General features: G+C 44.2%; 1 long non-coding RNA gene across 1 annotated transcript; it reads left to right on the top strand.

Moving 5' to 3' along the window:
* Positions 1 to 2,305: 2,305 nt before the first annotated feature.
* On the top strand, positions 2,306 to 4,769 carry LOC123410590. Its single transcript, XR_006613055.1, has 2 exons — positions 2,306 to 2,362; positions 4,291 to 4,769. It is a non-coding gene; the product is annotated as an uncharacterized LOC123410590 (long non-coding RNA).
* The last annotated feature ends 20,943 nt before the right edge of the window (positions 4,770 to 25,712 follow it).

Genomic DNA, 25,712 nt, shown 5'->3' on the forward strand with positions numbered 1-25,712 from the left:
GGCAGCTGCTCTGCTCCATGGGGCTCGGCGAGGGCGAGTACGAGGCCTGCCGGCAATCCCCCGTACGCCGCCGAGCTCGGCGCCGCGAAGAAGGCTGTCTCCCTCACCGTCCGCCTATGCCAGGTGCCCTTCCTCGGATCCCAACCCCCTTCCTTCCTCCCTTCCTGTGCCGAGGCCCCTGGGGACGCTTCTCGGCGGAAACTGCCTTCGCGCCGCCACCCCCGGCCGCTGGCAGGGCCGTGCCTTGTCTTGCTTGGTTTTCCTGCACCGTTCCTCCTAAATTACCCACAGAAGCATCGCTGGCTGATGGTCAACATGGCGAAGTGACCACTTTAGAAGCGTAATCAACTCTAGATTTGAAGTATGTTAATGTAGGCACGCTTAGATGAGTATGTCTATTGCAAACTTCTTGCTTCGCTATTCAGATTGTTGATGCACTGCTGCTGCAGTTGGAACTTACTGCGTTTGACCTGTGACTCCTCCTTCCTTAGACGGTACAGCAGGAAATCGTGCAGTCAGACATTCAATCTAAGGCGGATAAGACTCCTGTCACCGTAGCTGATTATGGTACATGCTCACTCTGTAACTGTTTACTACCTCCAAGTGCCTGTATCTGCTGTTTGATGCTCAATTGGCAGACCTCATGCTTGAACCATAACTCAAGTCGGTCGACAGATTTCCGTTGTTTTTCTTGATTTAACTTACACGGAGATGTTAAGATTTCTGAATGACATGGCTCAGGGATGTAAAGAACATTTAGGGTCGTATGATCTTCATCAGTTGACATTAACATTTTAAACTTGTTGGTTCACTCAACTTTCCATTCAGGTGATAATATTCTTTTCGTACATGTAGGATCTCAAGTATTGGTGAGTCTTGCGCTAACCCAAGAATCAATATGCTGTAGACTTTCTATAATGGCCTTCATTGTTTTAGATCTTAAAAGTGCCACTTCTAACTGAACCACCAGTGTCAAAGTTTTTATTTTTTTCGTGCCACTTCTAACTGAACCACTTCCAAATTAACCTCTCATGTTTTGCAACCTGGCATTTCTGCCATATATTTTTCATTCATAATCTGAGAGCTGAGTTCATTCTTGTCCAAATTATCAAAATTACTTTGACGTTGTAAGCCACTCAAAATTCCGGTTCTGGGTCGTTAACTTCCTTAGGTCGTCATCTGGAGAGGAGTGCTATATTAATTAATGTTCTCATCACTTCTGTTTATTTTTCAGGGCCAGCAGGTCCTGAGGCTAATTCACTCAAGGAAAATGGTAATGGGACTCTTAAAATTTGTTACTCTGTTCACTTTTGCTGTGTTCCTCTTTGACTGCTATGCTTACTTGGTTCGCCTTCCTTGCCAATGCAGGTGAAAATTGAACATTGTGATGAGGGTGATGCCACTAGTGCCGGCGCCAACGCTCCCAGGAGTGGTACCATTGACCCGCAACAACTTGATCCCACACTTGCTGTTGTCAAGGCAGAGGAGGTGATTTTTTTGCCATCAAACCTATTACTTCCTCTGTCCCCAAATAACTGTCTTAGCTCTAATATAAAATTATACTCCCTCCGTTCCTAAAGATAAGTCTTTTAAGAAATTTCACTATTCGTCTACATACGGAGCAAAATGAGTGAATCTACACTTTAAAATATGTCTATATACATCCGTATGTAATCCACTATTGAAACCTCTAGAAAGACTTATATTTAGGAACGGAGGGAGTACTAAACTTAAGACACTTATTTTGGGATGGAGGGAGTACTATAGAAGCGCTGATCCCTGTGTTTGTTGTATAGAATCGTGTAAAGAGCGACGGTTGCTTGGGTTGCCTGCGTTATGCTGAATGGAAGGTTATTTTAGCCAATAGGATGTATGCCCACCTCGCCATAACCCAGTAATCAGTATGTTGTGGAATTCCCGTAAGATCTTAAAGCGCCACTTCTAAGTTCTAACTGAACCACCATTGTCAAAATTTCCTTTTTTATTTTCTGGAAATTATTTAGCTGTCTTGTTTCCAATCTGACAGTCTTATCATTTAGTTTTCATCAATGGTCTCCTCGTACCTGGTGTCATTGTCTATATTCCCCGTTTTGAATTCGTTTGTCCAATCTTCTGAACGCCCTAACTTCAACAGGAGTTGGATTCATTCTAAAAAACGAGGTCGTATTTATTAAGCAAGATGAGCTTCTCAAAGAAAGAAGTCGACCTGGCATTCAGCGAGTTAGGTATGTGATATTGCATTGACTTGTAAAACCAGTAAACATATGGATTTTTTCTCAATATATGTTTAATTTCAGGTGAGGGTGCTTCACTTGATCAGCTTGTAAATTGGATTATGACTAATCAAGAAGCTTCAAATGAGGTTTCTTTTTCCCGATCCCTTTTGTTTTTCTTTAGTGGCTGTTGCTTCTACCACTGGATCTCGATCTCGCGTTGACATGAGCTAGAGTTACAGCTAGCACATTTGCTCAGACTTGGGTATTTTCCGCCTCTGGTCTTCATGTCATCAGCTTTAATTTCACTGTGTGGTTGGCAATTGCATTTTCAGTATCAATCGAGTATATTTAAGAACTTACAATAATGAATGATTAGTTTCTGAATACTAACATGCTAGGTTTATACTAGCAGGCCTGTAGCTTTGTTTGTTCTTTGGGTGAGACCCCTGATTTTGCTTATCGTTGTCAAGATATTTACCAAGTGAAGTGTCGTGTGTCGTGGCTTCCCAAGGTTTTCTTCACCTTTGTTTTTTCTCAAAAAAATTGAGGTGAAACTAAAGTGGCTGTTCCTCTCCTTCCCATGCATTATCCGTTGGTCCTGTGGCCGCGTACATAGAAATAATACATGAATTCAACACAGTCAAGTGTACTTCTCACTTTGGATAGAAAATTCATGAATCCTGGTTATTCTTTACGTAGAAATAATCCATTTTCTCTCCTGGTTATTCTTTACGTAGAAATTCACAACCAGGTGCTCTCCTTCTGACTGGGACCAGGGGCACAGGTGCTCTCTTGGTTCCCGAAACGGTGGTGAACGGATGCATGCAAAGGTCTCCTCTGCGACAGAAAAGGATATGACAGCAGCTCTTGGCCTTGTGCCGAGAAGAGCGGGACTGATCAACCATTGCAGGAATCCGTTGGTAAAAACAGGTTGTGTTCTGTTCATCATTGCATGATCAACTACAGAAACCACAGACATGGTCCATCTGAAGGGTATTCGTCCAAAGTTCATGGAACCTTGGCTTTATGTGGAAGGCATGACCGACTTACTGCTTTGAGCATTTTCTTTGCCTTAGTGGATTTCATGCCTGTAAGGAAACCAGACAACGAAAAGTAACAACATAAATTTGCAAGGCCAGGCACCATTTCCGCAGACCCCAAATAAGAATGCAACAACACACCTGCTGGAAATGTCCCAGTACGCCTGCACGTAGCCAAAATGTTAACAAAGCATAACATTTACTCTGTAGACAAAGAGATGAAAAACTATAGGACATCCATACTAGACTAGAAGTATGGAACCTGCTCTTCAGTATGACATATATATCTAGAAGCGCAATATATTCTGTTTTGGAAATGTGATGAAAAAAAGGCTGTCCCCAGATGATCGCGGCATTTACGAACAAATAGGGAGGCTGAAACAGCTAGCTGAAATCACCACAGAATCAAGTTCATGGAACCTTGGCCTAGACACATCGGTTTTTGGTAGAATCAAGGATCTCAAGTTGGCTCCATCATTTGCTCCTAGCGCATCTCCAATGCCAATGTCATCCCTTTCCATGCCTCCATATTCACAGCCAAGTACAACCAATCCATGTGCACATTGTTCATGCCCTGCTTGGATGAAACTAAATGCAACCAATCCACATCGCATGTTAATGCGACTTCCCCCAGTGACAGCCTCTCTTCAATCACCAACACAACGTCATAGCGGGAATGGGCTTGGGCACAAGCAAAGTGGCAATGCAATGGCAACACCAACCTCCATTGCGCCATCATCCCAACCATAGTAATAAGGTAAACATAAAATGCTTTTGGATTCATCGATCCAGTTATTAAATTGTTTGATATATTTATAAGAATAATATGTATCTTGGTAATAATAATATAATATGGAATACACCAATACGTTCATCTCTTAGTTTACCATTGCTAGTTATAAAATAAAGAATGCATTCACCTAACCCTTTAAAACATTTTTAAAAAGAATCTGCATGATATGAACAAAGGAATTTGGACACATTCATGAAGGTATACTGGTATGATTATTAATTTTATGTTAAATTTTCTTCAGGTACTTGTACAGTCAAGCAAGATTGAAGTTCCAATTGGAATTCTACAAAAGGAGGCCTCTCAGCCTCGAGCAGATTAGAATTTGCATGTTAAACTGACTGATGCCCATCATGGCATTGTTTTGTTCATGTGTATCTAGAGAGAGATGATTGTGCTAGTACTATAGCTCACTTTATGTGTGGTAGAGTTGCTACATGTCGAGTGGATTTTATGCAGGGGATCATTTGCAGCTGAGCACCTCATGTTAAAAGGAGATGCTACAGGTGTTTGCCCTTTCTCCTGTATTTCTGGTAGTGATTGTTTGTCTTCTGGCCACTACAGTATAGATGAAATGTCACAATATTCATTGAAGCTGATATTGTTTTGTTGTTGGGAGAACCTTAGCATGCACATTGTCTCCTGTAGCTTTGCACTGTCCATCTAATACACCATCATATTTACTGTTTAGGTTATATATGGATTTGCAAACCTGTATATTGAGATCCTTGGCTTGTGTCACTTCTATAACTGTATGTATTAGCATAGCTTGAAAATTCCATCTGTATTATGATACAGGATAAGAAGTGTCACATAAACCTCTCGTAATCTGGTTGTCTTCGATACTAATGGCGCACCATGAGCAGTGCGCCATTAGTATACCAGATAATAATGGCGCACCATGAGCAGTGCGCCATTAGTATACCAGATACTAATGGCGCACCATGAGCAGTGCGCCATTAGTATACCAGATACTAATGGCGCACCATGATCTATACTAATGGCGCACTGCCTGGTGCACCATTAGTATACCAGATACTAATGGCGCACCATGAGCTATGCTAATGGCGCACCGCCTGGTGCGCCATTAGTATACCAGATACTAGTGGCGCACCTGTGGTGCGCCATTAGTAAAAAATTCTAATGGCGTGATGCTAGGGCGCACCTGTAGTGCGCCATTAGTAGCCAAAACAGGTGCGCCACTAGCAGGCCTTTTCCTAGTAGTGCGGGATATTAAGGTTCTCCTTTTAATAGATAACCTGAACAACGCATTAGCACTTAGTGAATACATGAACTCCTCATAATATGGTCATCTCCGGGAGTGGTTCCGGCTATTGTCACTCCGGGGTTGCCGGGTCATAACACAAAGTAGGTGACTACAACTTGCAAGATAGGATAAAGAACACACATATATTGAAGAGAACGTAATAGGTTCAGATCTGAAATCATGGCACTCGGGCCCTAGTGACAAGCATTAAGCATGGCAAAGTAGTAGCAACATCAATCTCAGAACATAGTGGATACTAGGGATCAATCCCCATCAAAACTAACTCGATTACATGATAGATCTCATCCAACCCATCACCGTCCAGCAAGCCTACGATGAGATTACTCATGAACGGTGAAGAGCATCATGGAATTGGCGATGAAGGAAGGTTGGTGATGACGATGACGACGATCTCCCCTCTCCGGAGCCCAGAACGGACTCCAGATCTGCCCTCCAGAAGAATAGGTGGTGGCGGCGCCTCCGTATCATAAAACGCGATGAACTCTTCTCCTTGATTTTTTCCGGACGAAAGGGACTAAATAGAGCTGGAGTTGGAGGCGGCGGAGCTCCGAGGGCCCCACAATCCTGCTAGGCGCGGCCAGCGGGGCCCGCGCCTAGTTGGCTTGTGGGCTCCTCGCTCCACTCCTCCGGTTGATTCTTGCGCCAATATTTTTTATATATTCCACAAAAAATCCTCGTAAATTTCCAGGTCATTCCGAGAACTTTTATTTCTGCGCAAAAACAACACCATGGCAATTCTGCTTAAAACAGCGTTAGTCCGGGTTAGTTCCATTCAAATCATGCAAATGAGAGTCCAAAACAAGGGCAAAAGAGTTTGGAAAAGTAGATACGATGGAGATGTATCAACTCCCGCAAGCTTAAAGCCTTGCTTGTCCTCAAGCAATTCAGTTGACAAACTGAAAGAGATAAAAGAAAAACTTATACGAACTCTGTTTGATCTTGTTGTTGAAATTATGTCTAACTCATATTCAGATTTTCTGCAAGATCACAAGCTAACCACATAAGCAATGACATTTAGGTCTCAAGAGGAACTCATATCAATGGCATAATCAACTAGCGAGCAATAATAATAAGTTTCAAACGTCAACAGTTCAATCAAAACAATCATGAAGTAATATGAACAGATGGTATCTCGCTAGCTCTTTCTGAGACCGCAAAAGATAAATGCAGAGCACCTTCAAATACCAAGGGCTGTCTAAACATTGTAATTCATGGCAAAGAAGATCCAGTCACAATCATACTCAATAACAATTAAAACCAGAGCATAGAAATGACAGAGGTGCTCTATACTTGGTGCTTTTTGAGAGAAGAGGATGACTCAACAGAAACATAAATAGATAGACCCTTCGTAGAGGGAAGCATTGATTTGCAGAGGTGCTAGAGCTCAAGATTTGAAGACAGAGACAAATAATTTTTGGTGGCATGCTTTCATTGTCAACGCAATGACCAAGATTTTTCACCATCTTCCATGCTACACATACTATAGGCGGTTCCCAAACAGAAAAGTAAAGTTTTGACTCCCCCACCACCGATCAATCACACTCCACGAGTAGCCGAATACTCGGGTGCCGTCCTTACCAACAACAGTCCAAGGGGAGTTCTGTTTGCAATTATCTTTTCGATTTGAGCATGGAACTGGCCATTCCAATTACCGACCCCTTTCTCGTGAGTGATAGTGAATAAACACATATCGAGGATAACACGCCTAGCATGGAAGATACTGATCGCCCCTTGTCACCACATGAGCGGTTCGGGCATGCGAAACAGATTATTTCTTGAAGGTTTAGAGAGTGGCACATGCAAATTTACTTGGAACGACTTTGGGTTTATGGAAGTGGATGAACAAGCAGTATTCCCGCTTAGTACAAGTGAAGGCTAGCAAAAGACTGGGAAGCGAGCAACTAGAGAGCGACAACAGTCATCAAAATGCATTGAGATTAACCAACATTGAGTGCAAGCATGAGTAGGACATAAATCACCATGAACATGAATATCATAGAGGCTATGCTGATTTTTTTCAACTACATGCGTGAACATGTGCCAAGTCAAGCCACTTGAATCATTCAAAGGAGGATACCATCCTATCATACTACATCATAATCATCTCAAAATTCATGTTGGCATCCAAGACAAACCAATATAAGCTCCTAGCTAATTAAGCATGGCATCAAAAACTATGATCTCTAAGTTGTCATTGCAAACATGTTTCTCTCACAACAAAGCGGAATCTGGAACGATGAGCTAGTCATATCTACAAAAACAAAATAGATAGAGTTCATACCAGCTTTTCCAGGCTCAGTCACTTCATCATATATCGTCATTATTGCCTTTCACTTGCATGACCGAATAATTTGAACAATAATAAGAGTGCTTGTGCATTGGACTAAGCTGGAATCTGCAAGCAAACACAAAGGAGAAGACAAAGTAATATGGCTCTTTGACAGATAAACAGATATGCATGCGAGAGCCACTAAACATGGTAACCATGGTCTTCTACCTTGACCCAAAGAAAAACAAAACTATTTACACGGGAAAGCTCCCAACAAGCAAAAGAAGAACAAGAAATCTTTTTGGGTTTTCTCAAACTAGACAAACACACGAGAAGAAAGCGAGAAAAACAAATAAACTAGCATGGATGATACAGTGGCAAAGTGTGAACACCGACTAACAAAGTGAAAGTGTGAGCATGAATATAAAGTCGGTGAGAAACACGTACTCCCCCAAGCTTAGGCTTTTGGCCTAAGTTGGTCTACTCCCATGGCTGGTCCGGGCGATATCCAAAAACATAATGGGGATTGTACGGGAGTGTTGCAGCTACCGCCTGAATAGCTGCCTCACGGAGGCGAGCAACCTTTGCCTCCCTCTCATACTCTTCTGCCTCTCCTCTGGTTATGTAATATCTCCATTTTACGTGAAAGTCAAAGAAGGCAGGAGCAGGAAGGGTAATATGGAAAACACGCTATCAGTTAAGTATTAACCGGTATAGGAGGGATTCATTATCCCTCTCAAGGAACTGATAGCATGTCACAGCGACGCGATCAAGGAAAGCTGTATGGAGCGGGGGATCTCCTTCGCGGATGGGTACTCCAAGAAACTTTGCTATGCGAGTGGCATAGATCCCACCAAAGAAATCCCCTTCATTGGCATTATTATTCAGCCTCCTTGCTATTATTGCTCCCATGTTGAAACTTCTATCACCCATTACTGCGCTCTTAAGAATACTAAGGTCAGGTGCGCAGAGGTGACAATGCTCGATCTTGTCGTTAATGCATCTACCTATGAAGAGGGCAAAGTAATGCAAGGCAGGAACGTGAATGCTCCCCATGGTAGCCTGCGTAATATCTCTAGTTTCTCCGACAATTATACTAGAGATAAATCTCTAATCGAAGACTTAGTAGGATCATTGAGACTACCCCAATAAGGTATCTTGCAAATTCTATTGAAATCCTCTAAATCCATGGTATACGATTTGTCATAGAGATCAAACAGTACGGATGTGTCATGGCCAGCTGAAAATTTGAATATACGAACAAAAGAGGCAGTGAGAGTAGTATACTGTTCACATTTATCGGAGATGAATTCTTCAAGTCCAACATTGTGAACAAGTGTATCAAACTCGTCTTTGAAACCTGCATCAATCATGAATTCATCAGAAGGCCATTCACATGGTTGTACCTGTGCTTTCCTCGGTTGGCAAGGATCGGGTTTTCGAATCGCGAGACGGGCACCCCTCTTGCTTGAGGAACCACCATGATAGTTTCTCTTGAACATCTCCCATTCCTGAAATTTTTAGTGACTAAAAGGAAAAGTGAACAAAGCTCAACGAAACTCATAGAAGCTACTCCTACAAGTGCCTAGAGGCCATATCACGCATCAAAACTACTTGGGACAAGCTAAAATTAGCATGCAAAGCTCAAGAACAGGGTCACCAAGGCAACAAAAATACGCAATGAATAAGGCACTAGAGCAAAAACTAATTGGACCAATGGAGGAGTCACATACCATGGAACAATTTCCCCAAAACAGTTTGATGAATGGGGCTTTGCACAAGGAGATCGAAAATCGCAGCAAGAAGAGCAAGAACACGGGTTTGAGCTGTAGAATGATTTTTTCTGGAGGTAGGAGAAGGAGATGGGAGCGGGAATAAGTGGAGGGGGGAATCGTGGGCCCCACAAGTCTGGTAGGTGCGACCAGGGGGGTGCCCGCGCCTCCTGGGCTTGTGGCCCACTTGTGCATCCCCCTGACTAGCTCTCCGTCTTAGAATTTTTCAAAAATTCCAAAAAAATCATACTTGATTTTCACGGCATTCAGAGAACTTCTATTTTCGGGACACTTTTCTACGGGACGCAAAAAACAGAAAATAGGAAAAACTAAAGCTAAATCTATAATTTTTGTTCTAAGCAACCAAAACTACAGGAATTAGCTTCTTTGCCGTCTGCCATCACAGACGGCAAAGAGTATATCACAGACGACAAAGAATCTCACTGTCGGCAAAATTTCTGCGTCAGCCTATGACGGCATTGTAGCTTCTTTGCCGTCTGCCTCACCGAAGCGGACGACAAAGAGCTTTGTCGTCAGCTTTCCGTGGGAGCAGTCGACAAATATGTCGAGACGGCAGCCGGCAGGCGTTGCCTCCTTTAGGGGCTAACGGAGGCTTTGCCGTCTGCCTCCCCCCTCTTCTTTGCCGTCTGCCTCCCCCTCCTCCTCCACCCTCCTCTGTGCCGTCTGCCTCCCCCCTCTTCTTTGCCGGCAGCCTCCCCCCTCTTCTGTGCCGTATGCCTCCCCCTCTTCTTTGCCATTGGCCTCCACCTCCTCCCCCCCTCCTTTGTGCCCTCTTCTTTGCCGTCTGCCCCCTGGAAGCAGACGACAAAGATATTATATGGCCAGCTGCTGCTGCCCAGGTTGCACAGCTGGGCGCCATGTGGCACCTTTGCCGTCGGTCATCTGATGGCAAAGGCCCTTGCCATCAGCTGGCAGACGGCAAAGAGCCTATATTGTCACATTTTTGTTTATTTTTTCTATTTCCCAGCACATATATATATAATTCATAGCACATATATGATAAATAGGTCACAACACATATATGATATACATATAAAGCTCATCAATGCCATTTGTTCATCAACGTACATCCCATATATCAAAAGAACCAACACATACAAAGTTTCATCCATATATACATACATATAGTTGCACATATATTGTTCATCCATATATACATATACATATAGTTCCACATTGTTCATCAACTCAAATAAAAACGGGAACTAAAGCACTCCAATGCCAGCTTCCATGCATGTAGTACATCCAATCTGCAAAATGGGAATAAGAAAGTCAGAAGAAGAAGAACAACAACATATATATGACAAATAAGCTAAATTGAAGAAGAAAGAGAAGATGCAAGAAGAGACCAAGGAGAAGAAAAACAAGAAGGAGGAGGAGGAGGAGGGGAAGGAGAAGGAGAAGGAGGAGGAGAAGAAGAAAAAAGAAGAAGAGAAGAAGAAGGAGAAGAAGGAGAAGAAGAAGGAGGAGAGAATAAGAAGGAGAATTCTTCTTCTCTTCTTCTCCTCCTCCTCCTTCTCCTTCTCCTTCTCCTTCTCCTTCTCTTCTTCTTCTCTTCTTCTTCTTCTTCTTCTTCCTTCTTTTCATTTCTCCTCTTCTCCTCTTCTTGGAGCTAAATTAGCTAACTATGTCTTTTTGCAGCTAAATGGGCTAATTATGTCATTCTAGAGGAAAACAAGCTAAGTATATAATATTAATGAGCTAACCAAGGTTCTTGTGAAATTTTGAGCTTATTATGTCTTTTAGGAGCTTAATTAGTCATTTTGTTGAGTTAACCAAGGTTCTTATGATATTTTAACCTAACTAAGCTAATTATATCATTTAGGATGATAATTGGCTAAGTATGTCTTTGTTGGGGAAAATAAGCTAAATTGAAGAAGAAGAGGAGAAGGAGGGAAGAAGGAGAATAAGGAGGGCTCCTTCTCCTTCTTCTCTTCTTCTTCTCTTTCTCTTCTTCTTTTTGTTCTTCCTTTTCATTTCTCCTCTTCTCCTCTTCTTGCAGCTAAATTAGCTAACTATGTCATTATAGAGGAAAACAAGCTAAGTATATAATATTAATGAGCTAACCAAGGTTCTTAGGCCATTTTGAGCTTATAATGTCTTTTTGGAGCTAAATTGGCTAATTATGTCATTGTTGGGGAAATTAAGGCAAGGAGAATATGAAAGAGGAGAAGAAAGAGGAGGAGGAGGAGAAGAAGAAGAAATAAAGAAGAAGGAGGAGAAGGAGGAGGAGAAGGACTAGAAGGTACTTGGCCTTCTCCTCCTTCTCCTCCTCCTCCCCCTTCTCCTTCTTCTCTTCTTCTTCTTCTTCTTCTTCTTTCTTTTCATTTTTCCTATTTCTTCTCCTCTTCTCCTCTTCTTGGAGCTACATTAGCTAACTATGTCTTTTTGGAGCTAAATGGGCTAATTATCCCATTTTAGAGGAAAACAAGCTAAGTATATAATATTAATGAGCTAACCAAGGTTCTTATGCCATTTTGAGGTTATTATGGCATTTTGGAGCTAAATGGGATAATTATGTCATTGTTGGGGAAATTAAGGCAAGGAGAATATGAAAGAGGAGAAGAAACAGGAGGAGGAGGAGGAGAAGAAGAAATAAAGAAGAAGGAGGAGAAGGAGGAGGAGGAGGAGAAGGACTAGAAGGTCCTTGGCCTTCTCCTCCTTCTCCTCCTCCTCCTCCTCCTCCTTCTTCTCCTCCTCCTTCTTCTCCTTCTCCTTCTCTTCTCTTTCTCTTCTTCTTTTTGTTCTTCCTTTTCATTTCTCCTCTTCTCCTCTTCTTGGAGCTAAATTAGCTAACTATGTCATTATAGAGGAAAACAAGCTAAGTATATAATATTAATGACCTAACCAAGGTTCTTATGCCATTTTGAGCTTATAATGTCTTTTTGGAGCTAAATTGGCTAATTATGTCATTGTTGGGGGAAATTAAGGCAAGGAGAATATGAAAGAGGAGGAGGAGAAGAAGAAGAAAAATAAAGAATAAGTAGGAGAAGGAGGTTGAGGAGGAGAAGGACTAGAAGGTCCTTATACTTCTCCTCCTTCTCCTCTTCCTCCTCCTCCTCCTCCTTCTCCTCCTCCTCCTCCTCCTCCCCCTCCTTCTCCTTCTTCTCTTCTTCTTCTTCTTCTTTCTTTTCATTTTTCCTATTTCTTCTCCTCTTCTCCTCTTCTTTGAGCTAAATTAGCTAACTATGTCTTTTTGGAGCTAAATGGGCTAATTATCCCATTTTAGAGGAAAACAAGCTAAGTATATAATATTAATGAGCTAACCAAGTTTCTTATGCCATTTTGAGGTTATTACGGCATTTTGGAGCTAAATGGGCTAATTATGTCATTGTTGGGGAAATTAAGGAAAGGAGAATATGAAAGAGGAGAAGAAAGAGGAGGAGGAGGAGAAGAAGAATAAATAAAGAAGGAGGAGGAGGAGGAGGAGGAGGAGGAGGAGGAGAAGGACTAGAAGGTCCTTGGCCTTCTCCTGCTCCTCCTCCTCCTCCTCCTCCTTCTCCTCCTCGTTCTTCTCCTTATCCTTCTCTTCTCTTTCTCTTCTTCTTTTTGTTCTTCCTTTTTCATTTATCCTCTTCTCCTCTTCTTGGAGCTAAATTATCTAACTATGTCTTTGTGGAGCTAAATGGGCTAATTATGTCATTGTTGGGGAAATTAAGGCAAGGAGAATATGAAAGAGGAGAAGAGAAACCTACCGTAGTGGTCATCAAGGAGGAGAAACACCTGGAGAAGGGTCGTGCGATGCCACTCGGGAGTTATTCTACAGAATAGATATTTTGCAATGTCTCAGTTAGCATGATGACACTCAATTATGAATACTAGTTTATAATGAAACTCACCATGCCAATCGAAGAGAAGACAACCATCGGCGGAGGGACTTGACCGCTCTTCTCGCACAGACCCTGAAGAGTGGGTCGTATTAATTAGTAATGAAACAGACATTACACACATGATTTGGCTAATGTGAAAAAAAACTTACCACAAAAAGCTCGTACAGGGCCCATTGACCCGCCTCATTCCAGGAGCTCTCGTCCTCAATCAATCGTGCCGTGGTCTTGTCGCTCTCATCAAGAGCAGCCTGGCTTGCCAATCTCTCTTTCTCAAGAGCAGCCTGGTTTGCCAATCTCTCTTTCTCAAGAGCAGCCTAGTTTGCCAATCTCTCTTTGTGAAGAGCAGCCTGAAACACCATTCCTCGTTACCACAGTAATGATCTATGGTGATGCACATAATGAAATGGATGAAAGTGTTCTTAGTCCATACAACTAACCTCGATGGCAAGATCGACTGGCCGTGGACGACGCGTTATCTCAGGACAACTGCTTGACTGGCGCGCCTTGATCTCTGGGAGAGTGAGTGGAGAACGTATTATCCCATATCCAATGGCTATCAAGCCATGGGGCCTCCCGCCAAAAGATATCATCACCAGCTCTGGATCCAAAGGTTCCTGGCTAGGGTTAAAGTCATCCCCTTTCGTAGCCTTCCCCGCGTCCCTGTATGCCACGAGCTTGTGGTGGGATGATATGTTGGTGAAGTTATTGGGATCATCCAGGTCAGACTCAGAGAATGCCTTCGCCTTCTTGTACGAGGCAGTATGGGCCATGCCATAAAGGTCGTACAAGTGTGGCATCTCCGTCTTATTGTGATGCGCCTAAAAGAGAGGAACAAAATATTAGCATGAAGAATGAACTGCATGAATCATGAAGCAAATCACATACCCAGTTTTGTCCGAACTGAAGTAAGTTGGCGCTGCCTTGATGGTGTGGCACACCAACCATTTGGCTACGCCAATCCTTCGCATTCTCGTGGACGGCTCGCCAGCTGCCTGTGCACCACTCATCAACCAACGCCTCCCAACAATCCATCTTATCCGCACACCATCTCGGGGGCACCTGTAAGTTATTAGAAAGAATTTTGAGCGCTACGCCTATGAATGAAATCAAGAAAACTACGTAGAAGGACTTAAGAATAGGTAATTACCTTCATGTATTGCTCCTTCTTCAAAAACTTTCCGCGGCAATCCTTCTTCTGCTTCTTAGTACCACGCGTAGCGTAGTAGTCTCGAATAGCCTGTGGCCGAGCCTCGTGGCGTAAGTTCTGTAGTAACCGCCTACACTCGGCCTCGAGAACCTTGGCGCCTCCTCCTCATATCCATCCTCACACCTATAGAAGTTGAATAATAAAGATTAAAAAATATATAATTTAAGTTGTGAATCTTACAAACTAATAATCATCATCAATAAATGCATCATCATCATCACTATCACGCATGTCTTCATGAATGACGTGCTCGTCGGGTTCAACGGTGTGAAGTTGTGAAAGGCCTTTCTTTAAACGTTGAAGCATTGACAGGTCATCCGCATCAGTAACCTCTATGAGTTCCAGGTCTTCTGGTTCCGGCTCAGGGGTGGAGTCGGATTCATTGTGGCTATCTACTTCCATGTTCTTGGGTGAAGCACGACGGATCTTGAAACGTTTCTTGGAAAGACGTGTTTCTTGGAAGAATTCTCCATCATATGTGTCTGGGTTAATGTGAGGTTCATAATCCTGTTCATTTGGGAGAGGTGGTCTGACATGTGGCGGCACTTCATAAACAACATACTAACCTTCCAGATTCTTATCCGTTTGGCATGCCCACGGTAGATAGAAAACTTGGGTCGCGTGTTGAGCTGTAATATAGACATCGGGAACATATAAATGGGGGTTTGGATTGATTTCGACTAGTCCTATATTTTCATGAGTCCTTCTAGTCTCCTTCGGCTGGAACCAATAACATTTGAAGTGTCACATCCCTAAAACATTAAGCTAGATAGCATTGTGCTCATGTCTTCTTTGCATTTGCATCTAAGAAGTTTTAACAAAAACAACAAAGTGGCAAAGGAAAAACTCAAAACCCTAGCCACCATTTCAATTAAAGGAAATTTCAAACTAGTTCAAAATCAATGAACCCAAAATGGCCTCAAGAATTGTTCAAACTTTCTGATAAATCATGAAAGTAAATGAGCATTGGAGAAAACTAATTCCTTGGCACTTCAAGCATTTTAAATAAATGCAAAAGCCACTGGTTTCAAATCTAAAAATTTGAAAACAGAAGCTATAGTTTTCCAAAAATGTTGAAAGTCTTGGAAATGAGTGGGGACATTATAACAAATACTTCAGGAGGTTTAAAATAGTTTTTACTTTTTGTTTTGGAGCTGAAATAATTAGCAAAGCAATAAATAGCAAAACAGAAAAACAAAAACAGAAGAAAAAGGAAAAGTCTTACCTGACGCCCACGCCAGGCCCAGCCCACCTCACCGCTCGTCCCCTTCCCCGCGCCAGTATGCAGCAGGAGGTGGCCGCCGCCTCCTCCGGCGCGGCCACGCACCTGCGTGCCTGCCTGGCCGCCGGTTCGCGCTGGCGACGGCGGGGATAAGCTCCCCAGAGCCTCCCCTATCCATTCCCCGCCTCGGTTCTCCTCCTCCGCCCGGATCCCCTCCTTCTCCCTGCTGCCGCCATTAGAGCCGAGCTCGAGCTCGAGCTGGCCGTTGCCCTGGCCACAGGAACCCCTCCTCGAGCACGCCTTTAGATCCGCCTCGTCGCCCTGGTCTTCTCTGCAGAAGCCGAAGTCCCCTCGAGCCCTGCAACGCCCGCAACGCCGTCGTCTTCTTCCTCCGGCCGCCGGACATCTCCCGTCGATTCATCGCCCCCAGGCCTTCCCCGAGCCGTCTGAGCTCTTCTCTGCACTTCCTATGAGCATGCGGTGGTTTCCCCTAAACTTTCCCCGTCGATCCCCTTCTCTAGCCCTAGTTTCACCGGAGGCCGACGAGCACCGCCGCTGCCGCTCGTGGCCGGTAGCCCTCCGATGTCCAGCTCGTCCTCCCGTGAGCACCAGAAGCTCCAGGACGACGTGTAGATGCCGTAGCAGCTAAGAACTAAGCGTGGATCCCCCTGATTCGAAGCCCCCGACGACGGCCGAGCTTCGGCCGCCGCTCCGGCTCGTCGCCGACGCCTCTTCCGGCGACCCTAGCCTCCCCAGTTGGTCCTGCCAGATCGGCCGCTTCGCGAGCTTGCTGTAGCTGCTATCCGCGTGCGATTTGGTGCTGTGCAGCGCCGTCTAGGTCGCCTCCGGCGAGCTCTCCGCCGCGGGTTTGGTCGCCGGCGACCATCCTCCGGTGGCCGTCGACGTGGCCGACCATTAGGGCCTAATCGCCCTCCTCTGGGTCGCTGACAGAGGGCCCCACGCCTGGTCAAACCCCAATTAGGGGCTGGTCAGCGCGGGATTAGTCCCAGAGAGGCTGACCAGTGGGGCCCCCCTGTCAGGTTTGACCTGCACAGGTCGGCTGACCTGCTGACGTCAGCCTGATGCAATAAATGGAATTTCCAGTATAAAAATAATTCAGGAAATTGCTAAAAATTGCAAAAATCATAGAAATTAATCTGTAACTCCAATGAAAATAATTTATATATGAAAAAGTATCAGAAAAATTCAAGGATTCTAATTATTCTATTTTCAACTATGTTTGAAAAAGTTACAGAACCCTAAATTGTGAAATAAGGAATAATTCAATTCTTTTAATCACTTTATAAATGGAATTTGCAAAAATATCCAAATTTCTTTATAAATGCAATGATCATACACTGCCCTAGATGTAAATCAGTACTATAACATGACATTTCATGCATGTTAACATTAGGTTGATCTGAGCATCAGGTCGAATCAATTAAACCGGTATCCGGGAATACCCGTTTGAATTACTTTTCAAATGTGATTCAAATCAACTCTAAACCTAAAACATCTTGATTATAATAACTTATCACTTGCATTCTCATGCCTTGCTCATGCATCATTTTGATTGCATATGATTGTTATTGAATGTTGCCGTTTATTTCGGTAGGCTCCGCACCCCCGGATTCCACCGAATATCCGTCTGACGGATATCGTTCCTCCTCTGAGCAACAAGGCAAGCAACCCTTTTGATCATCCCGATAACTCCTATGTTCTTGCTCCTGCACCTATTCATTGCATTAGGATCAAATGCTTCAACTGTTTTTGCCACGATAGTTGGACCCACTTCCTTTGCATGACTTAACCTTGTCACAGTAAATAGCCGAACCTTGCAACCTAGCATACCTGGTAGTTGCTTGAGCTATGATGTGCCTTATCCTGCTATGCATGCTATGCTTAGAGTTGTGTATGATCTGTCATCTGGGAGATGAACAGAAATGTGGAATGTGTTCGGTGAACAAAGGTCGTGTGTTGAACTTGATTTGGTAAAGGTACCGGTGAAAGGCTGTGTAGGAGTACATGGCGGGTTGTTTCATTGGAACCGTCCTTAGGAACTGAGTTTCGTGTATGTAATCCAAGACTAGATACTACCACATGCTGGGCCCTGAAATATGACCCCGCTCGGCCTATTAATCGCTTAGTACTCGGTCCAGGAGTTGCAAGTAGTTTCTGGTGTTTATAGTAATGCTGGAGGCCGTGCATGGTGCTGACCTGAGAGGTGGACCGTGATGCGGTAGGCAGTGGCACGGTGTACCAAGTGGCACCCGGATGGTGGGCTTGGGAACCCTGCGCACATCGTTTGAGGCCGTGGCGGAAACCTCGGCCGGACTTCCGTATGGGTTACTCTCAGATAGGCGATAAACCTGGACTAGGTACTAGTGTGGTTAACGGTCGTGGCCGACTCCCTCGCTGGGCTTCCGCTTGAAGGTTGCCGAGGTGCATGACGTGCACATGGCGATAAGTGGCGGGAGCGTGTGTGACGAAGTACACCCCTGCAGGGTTATGATCTATTCGAATAGCCGCGTCCGCGGATATGGACTACTTGGAGACATATGTTGTTCATAGATAACTTAAATGGCTACCCCTAAAATTGTCAAGATAAGCGTGAGTGTCGTGGACGGCATTTCCGTATGGAGACGGAATGATTCCACGATAGTGTATTGTTGTGGTGTTAGTGGACTCGTGTGCGAGAAATCAAGTTGTCAAAACTAATTTCAAAAAGCAAGTTGTCTAGCCACTAGTCAAATGCTGGCTTTCCGCATGAAACCCCACAATACCTTCTTGATACCTTGCATGAGTAGTTAACCATCCTAAAGTCTTGCTGAGTACCTTCGTACTCATGTTTGTTTAATAAATGTTGCAGAGGTTGCTAATGACCCTAATGGAGGGTTCTTCGTAGACATCGACGACGACGAGTAGCTGGTGTCCCAGCTACGACCTGGCCCTACGTCGGCTCTGTAGTATAGTCACGCCATGTGCCTTCTCGTTGCTCTGTCTGTACCCAGACAGCTTATAACTCTTCCGCTGGCTTGTATTGTGTGACTGATATTATGGGTCGTGAGACCCTTAATGTGTAATAATATGTGTGAGGCTCTTCCGAGCCTCTTCAATAAAGCTTGTATGTCTATGGTTATGTTGTGATGCCATCGATGTATCTATACATATCGGTATGACATGCGTATGTGTGTCTTACTTGATATGTATGGGGTTCGATTACCTAGTCGTGAACTTTAGTAGCACCCCTTACAAGGAAATGCCCCTTTGTGATCTAACGAGCCTTGGTAGTTCGCTACTGCTCCGGATGCATTGGTTGACCGGCATGTGTCCTTCTTAGCTGCTGTGTCTGTCCCTTTGGGGAAATGTCACACGACGTAATGGAGTCCTTGTAGCTTGCTACGACTCGTCTACGTTCGTTGATGACCGACACCTGCTTTGTTGGGTCATGTATGCCTGTCCTTGTACGGAACTGCCACTTTGGTTTATGACTAGACATGTCGATCCGGGTTCTTTAACATTGGAATGCTAGCGACACGATCGCATACGTGAGTCAAAAGACGCAAACGGTCCCGGCTAAGGTAAGGCTGCAGCCGTGGAGTTAACCGTGCGTGAGACCACAAAGGGATGCGATGGGTCACACGCTAGATTCCTATGGCTTAGGATCGGGGTCCCGACATGAAGACTACGACATTCGATGGTTTTTCACCATAGAATTGAAGTTCATAAATTGCTTCAACTCTTCCATAATACTCGATAATACCTTCGCCGATAGCAGAGACACCACAATTTGTAGATTTCCGGTCGGGCATAGATAGCTCTTTCCCAAAGGTACGAAAGACATACCCGTTGATGTTGTATTTCTCAAATGAACGGACCTTATAGTCAAAACCATTAGAGACTTGTCTCAATTCGGCGTCCATAGACTCCGAATTAGACTACAAGTTTAATACGAAACTATTGTTGCATTAGTCGCAAGTTAGACCAAGAAATGAAATGGTCCATTATTTATAATTACCGTTTGTTTGAACCAAGAGATGAAACCGGGATAGCCGCCTCTTGTCTTTGACAGAAGCTCATACTCTTCGACGGAATCATTTTCGATCACCGCTCCATCCGAGAATTTGGCAACGTAACGGCTGTTTGAAATATTCGGGAATAAGAGCAGTTCAAAGGAATGAAAAGTTACGGGAAAATGTGCCGAGAACTTACTCTATGTACGGCCGCACTTCTATTAGGTTGTTGAAGATATACAACGAAATGTTCCGCCATTCTTCGACATCCAACATTATTGGTTTCGAAGCACCGGCTGGTGTGAGCTTCCCTTTGAATAGGGTGAGGTTGGACCCACCTTTTTAGGGTCTGCATCATTGTGCCGAGGCTTCGGATTATGCAAATGATGATTTTTGGCTTCCTAGTGTGCTGTCACAAAGTTTGCCACCTCCTCAGTAATGAATGCCTCAGCCATCGATGCTTCAATTCTACGCTTATTTTTACATTTTGCTCAAAGGGTCTTTTGTATGCTCTCAGTTGCATCGCACCAACGATCTTGCACGGGCCCACCCAATCTTGCCTCGGTCGGTAGATGTCAAATGAAATACTGCATTGGATTAAAGAAGCCCGGTGGAAAGATCTTCTGTAACTTGCACAACAACTCTGGTGCAAACTCCTCCATGTCTTCTACCACGCGAGGCGACAATTCTTTTGCACAAAGAACACGGAAGAAATAGCTCAGCTCCGCCAGTACTAGCCATTCATCCTCAGGAATAAAGCCACGTAACATCACCGACATTACCCGCTCTAGCCATATGTGCCAATCATGACTCTTGAGACCAAAGATTTTTATTTTTTCAAGATTCGCTCCCCTCTTTAGATTCGTTGCATACCCATCGGGGAACATCAAGTGCATTTTGACCCACAAGATAATTTCCCTCATAGCTGGCTTTCCAAGATTGAACCAGGCCTTTGGCTTCAACCACTTCTGCTTTCCTTTGCCTTCTCGCATGTTTTGTAACGGTCTATGACATAGTGTCTCTTAATATTATCCTTTGTCTTCCCACCTATGTCGAACAATGTACCAAAAATAGCCTCTCCGATATTCTTTTCAGTGTGCATCATGTCGATATTATGTGGAAGAAGGAGGTCTTTGAAGTAAGGCAGATCCCAGAAGCATGGCTAGTGAGTCCAGGCGTGTTTTGAATTATACCCCTTGAAATACCCTGGACACTCTGGATCAGGCTCGAGGGCGTTTAACTTATCCAGGATCTGTTGGCCTGTTAACGCAGGTGGTGCCAAGTTTTTGACAACTTTACCTTTGGTAAAGTTCTTCTTGTCTTTTCTGAACTGATGGTCAGGATCCAGGAACTGTCTATGCAAGTCAAAGCAAGAATACTTCCGACCCTCCTGCAACCAATGAAACTGAAGAGCTGCCTTGCATTGGGGGCACGGGAACCTTCCATGCACACACCATCCAGAGAATAGTGCATACGCCGGCAAGTCATGCATAGAGTACATGTACCACACATGCATTTTGAAGTTTTGTTTTCTAGCGGCATCGTATGTCTTGACCCCATTATCCCAAGCGTCTTCCAATTCATCCTTAAGCGGCTGCAGGTACACATTCATATTCTTCCCCGGATAATTGGGCCCTGGAATTATCAACGTCAGAAATATGTTCTTTCTTTGCATAATATGTCAGGGGGGGAGGAGATTGAGTGGAATGACAAATACAGGCCAACAACTATATTTGGTTGCCGTCAGGTCGAAGGGACTAAAACCATCCGTGGCGATGCAGACTCGAGGATTCCTCGGTCTGCCGCTTTATCCTGATGCAATCCATCGAAATGTTTCCACGCTTCCCCATCCGATGTGTGTACCACCATCTTATTCCCATCCGCATCTAGTTTGGTTCTTTTGCCCAATTTGTGCCATGTCACCTGTCTGGCTGTCTCTTCGACCATGAAAAGACGTTGAAGTCTTGGTATGATTGGCATATACCGAAGAATAGTAACTGCGATTTCGGTCTGCCTCTTTTCACCCATACCATTGTCTACCACAAGATACCTGCAAGACTCGCAATTGGGACAATAGTCCAAGTGTGCATACTCCTTCCTAAATAAGGCACATCCTTTCTCACATGCATCTATCTTCTCATAGGGCATCTTAAGTACATGAAGTATTTTGTCCGACTGGTATAGGTTTGCAGGCATGACATGGCCTTTGGGTAGGAAGCGTCCAAATAGTGTCATCATCGCATCGTAGCATTCTCTTCCCAAGTTGAACTGAGCCTTCAGAGCCATTACTTGTGCAATTGCATCCAGGTGACAGAGCTCAGTGTGCTCATGGAGAGGACGTTTGAAGACTCCAACATTTCATAAAAGGCCTTTGCAGATTCCTCCATCTCATCTTCCGAATCCCGAGCATCATCAAAGTCTTGCACCATGTCTTCGATCCTGGTAACATGCTCGTCCGTGCGACGACGGACCACCTCAGCTCTTGTGCGTTGTATAGACTCACCATGAAATGTCCACACCATATAATTAGGCTTAAAACCCCTCCTCTGCAGGTGTTTAATCATTACAGCCTCTGTCGTCTTTTTATAGTTGTCGCATCCAGGACACGGGCAATAGTTTCTTTCCTGGCCATTTGCGAATGCGGCTTTCACAAATTCCTTTGTTTTTACAAACCATTCTTTCGTCATCTCTTTTTGACTAGGGTGACCGGTATACATCCACGCACGATCACTCATCTTGCCTAGCTACTAAAGACAGAATAAATATATTTATATATAATTTAGCATTTATATTCATCGGTTAATCAGGTTCGCCATTTTTATTACGTCCAGGCAACCTACACGCTAATAGGTAAAGATAGGTCCTAACCCCACCCGAGTATGTGTAGATTGGGTTTGTTTTCCCATGCTCTGCTCCGGATCGAACGCAAAATTTCAGCAGCACCTCCCCGTTGTTCTCCTGATACACGTCTCCGCAATAAACAGAGAGGATGTGCATCCAGAGAACAACAGGGAGGCACTGACGAAATTCCGCATCGGATCCAGAGAACAACATACAGGAAAACGAACCCAATCTACACATACTCGGGCTGTCCATGGATAATGTTGGACAATTCGAAAGGATGGCGGTTATAAATATGCAATGTCATGCATATTTATAGATGTCGCCCTTTCGAACAGGAGACGCATACTGGTCACGCATACTGATAAATTAATTTAATTACCTAAATCTAGAAAGTTTCATCCGGAAACCGAGCCACAATAAATGAAGGGGTGGGGAGGAGATGAAATTTGTACTGACCCACGAATGCAGGGGCGGAGCTCGTACAACGCACGGGGAGGTCTTCGCACAGCAGACCTCACAGCGACGAGACAACTATCACATGTAAATCCACCCGATCAACACAAATATTCTAATTATGTCATTTTAGAGGAAAACAAGTTAAGAATATAATATTCATGAGCTAACCAAGGTTTTTATGCCATTTTGTAGCTAAATGGGCTAATTATCTCATTGTTGGGGAAAATAAGGTAAGGAGAATAAGATAGAGGAGAAGAAAGAGGAGGAGGAGGAGAAGAAGAATAAATCAAGAAGAAGGAGAAGGAGGAGGAGGAGAAGAAGGAGGAGAAGGAGGAGAAGGTATTCTTCTTCTCTTCTTCTTTTCTTCTTCTCCTTCTTATTTTTGTCTTCTCCTCTTCTTCTTCTTCTTCTTCTCTTCTTCTTCTTCTTCTTCTTCTCCTCCTCCTACTCTTCTCCTCTTCTCCTCCTCCTGCTCCTCTTCTTCTTCATATTCTTTCTATTAAGCTAACTAACTAACTAACCTAACTAACCAAGCTAACTAAACCTACCGCTAAACCTAGATAGCACTAACAGAAAAAAATAACAAAAACAGAATCTACCACTAAGTAACTAAAAAATAATCTAGCTAACTAACCAAGCAAACTAACTTCTCCTTCTTATTTTTTTCTTATTCTCTTCTTCTCTTCTTCTTTACTTCTTCTCCTTCTTATTTTTTTCTTCTCTTCTTCTTCTTCTTCTTCTTCTTCTTCTTCTTCTTCTCCTTCTTATTTTTTTCTTCTCCTCTTCTTCTTCTTCTTCGTCTTCTTCTTTTTCTTCTCCTCCTCCTACTCCTCTTCTTCTTCTCCTCTTCTCGTCCTCCTCCTCCTCCTCTTCTCCTCCTCCACCTAACTAACCAAGCTAACTAACTAACCTAACTAATTTAACAAGCTACCACTAATTAACAAAACAAATTCTACCACTAAACTACCTACTAAATCTACCACTAAAACTACTAACAAGAACAACTACTAAAACTACTAAAAAATAATGCGGGTGCGCGGGGTGGGGGGGGGGTGGAGGGTGTGGGGGCTCACCGGGAGGGGCGGCTGTGGAGGGGCCGGGGTGTTGGGGGTGGCGGGGCGGCGCCGGGGGAGCCAGGGGCTGCGGCGTGACGGTGGTGGGGCAGCGGCGGGACGGTGGTTGTGGCGCGACGGTGGCGGCGGGGGCGACAGGGGCGGCGGTGGGGGCGACAGGGGCGGCGGTGCGACGGTGGTGGCGGCGGCCCGTGGGCGTCGGGGATTGGGAGAGAGAGAGCGGCGGGGTGCCATTACACAGTGTGGGTGAGAGAGAGAGGGCGGGGTGGGGGGGGGAAGAGCTGTTAACGGAGTTAGCTCTTTGCCGTCTGCCGGCGGACGGCAAAGAGTCTAGACTCTTTGTCGTCTACCTCCGGACTCTTTGCCGTCCGCTAGCAGACGACAAAGAAGGAACTCCAGTTTGACCTAGCCACCCCGCGGTCAGGTGGGCCCATCTACATCTTTGCCGTCCGCTGTGAGACTCTTTGTCGTCTTCTAGCTGACGACAAAGATGTGACTGATGGCAAAAACACTCTATGCCATCAGCCAGTGCTTTGCCGTCTGCTTTGTTGAAGCTGATGGCAAAGACACTCTTTGCCATCAGCTAGCAGACGGCAAAGATTAGGCAGATGACAAAAAACTGTTTTCCAGTAGTGCAAAGGTAAAGGTTTGGAACACAGGGTTGTGACTCTCAGGTTCATCCATCTCATGGTCATCAAAAGAAATCCGTCAATGAGGTTGATCAAGTCTCCTTGACAAACTTTTTTCGAATCGCGTAAAAACAGAGAATTTTCGTATAGTCACTAGGTTACCTCAATGGGGATATGCATATCCCCAACAAGTAAATCATACTTCATCTTAACAGTAGGTATAGGGCATTCAAAGATCCCAATAAGAATCGATGAAGTTTTTTCAATAGCATTGATGCAATGTACTCGATATTGTTTCTTAGGAAAGTGCACCGTATGGTCATTACCATTGACATAGAAAGTGACATTGCCTTTGTTGCAATCAAGAACAGCCCATGTAGTGTTTAAAAAGGGTCTTCCAAGGATGACCGCCATGGCATCATCCTCGGGAATATCCAGAATAACAAAGTCTGTTAAGATAGTAACGTTCGCAACCACAACAGGTACATCCTCGCAAATGCCGATAGGGAATGCAGTTGATTTGTCGGCCATTTGCAGAGAGATTTCAGTGGGTGTCAACTTATCCTGTTCAAGTCTACGATAAAGAGAGAGAGAGAGGCATAAAACTAACACCGGCTCCAAGATCGCATAAAGCAGTTCTAACGTAGTTTCCTTTAATGGAGCAAGGTATAGTGGGCACTCCGGGGTCACCTAGTTTCTTAGGAGTTCCACCCTTGAAGGTATAATTAGCGAGCATGGTGGAAATCTCAACCTCAGGTATCCTCCTCTTATTAGTCACAATATCCTTCATGTACTTAGCATAAGTAGACATTTTGAGCATATCTGTCAAACACATTTGCAGAAAGACAGGTCTAATCATTTCAACAAAGCGCTCAAAATCCTCATCATCCTTTTTCTTGGATGGTTTGGGAGGAAAGGGCATGGGTTTCTGAACCTGTGGTTCCCTTTCTTTACCATGCTTCCTAGCAATGAAATCGTTCTTATCGTATCTCCTATTCTTAGGCTGTGGGTTATCAATATCAACAGGTTCAATCTCCACATC

This window comes from Hordeum vulgare, chromosome 7H, assembly GCF_904849725.1.
Source record: "Hordeum vulgare subsp. vulgare chromosome 7H, MorexV3_pseudomolecules_assembly, whole genome shotgun sequence".
In the NCBI taxonomy this organism is placed as follows: domain Eukaryota; kingdom Viridiplantae; phylum Streptophyta; class Magnoliopsida; order Poales; family Poaceae; genus Hordeum; species Hordeum vulgare.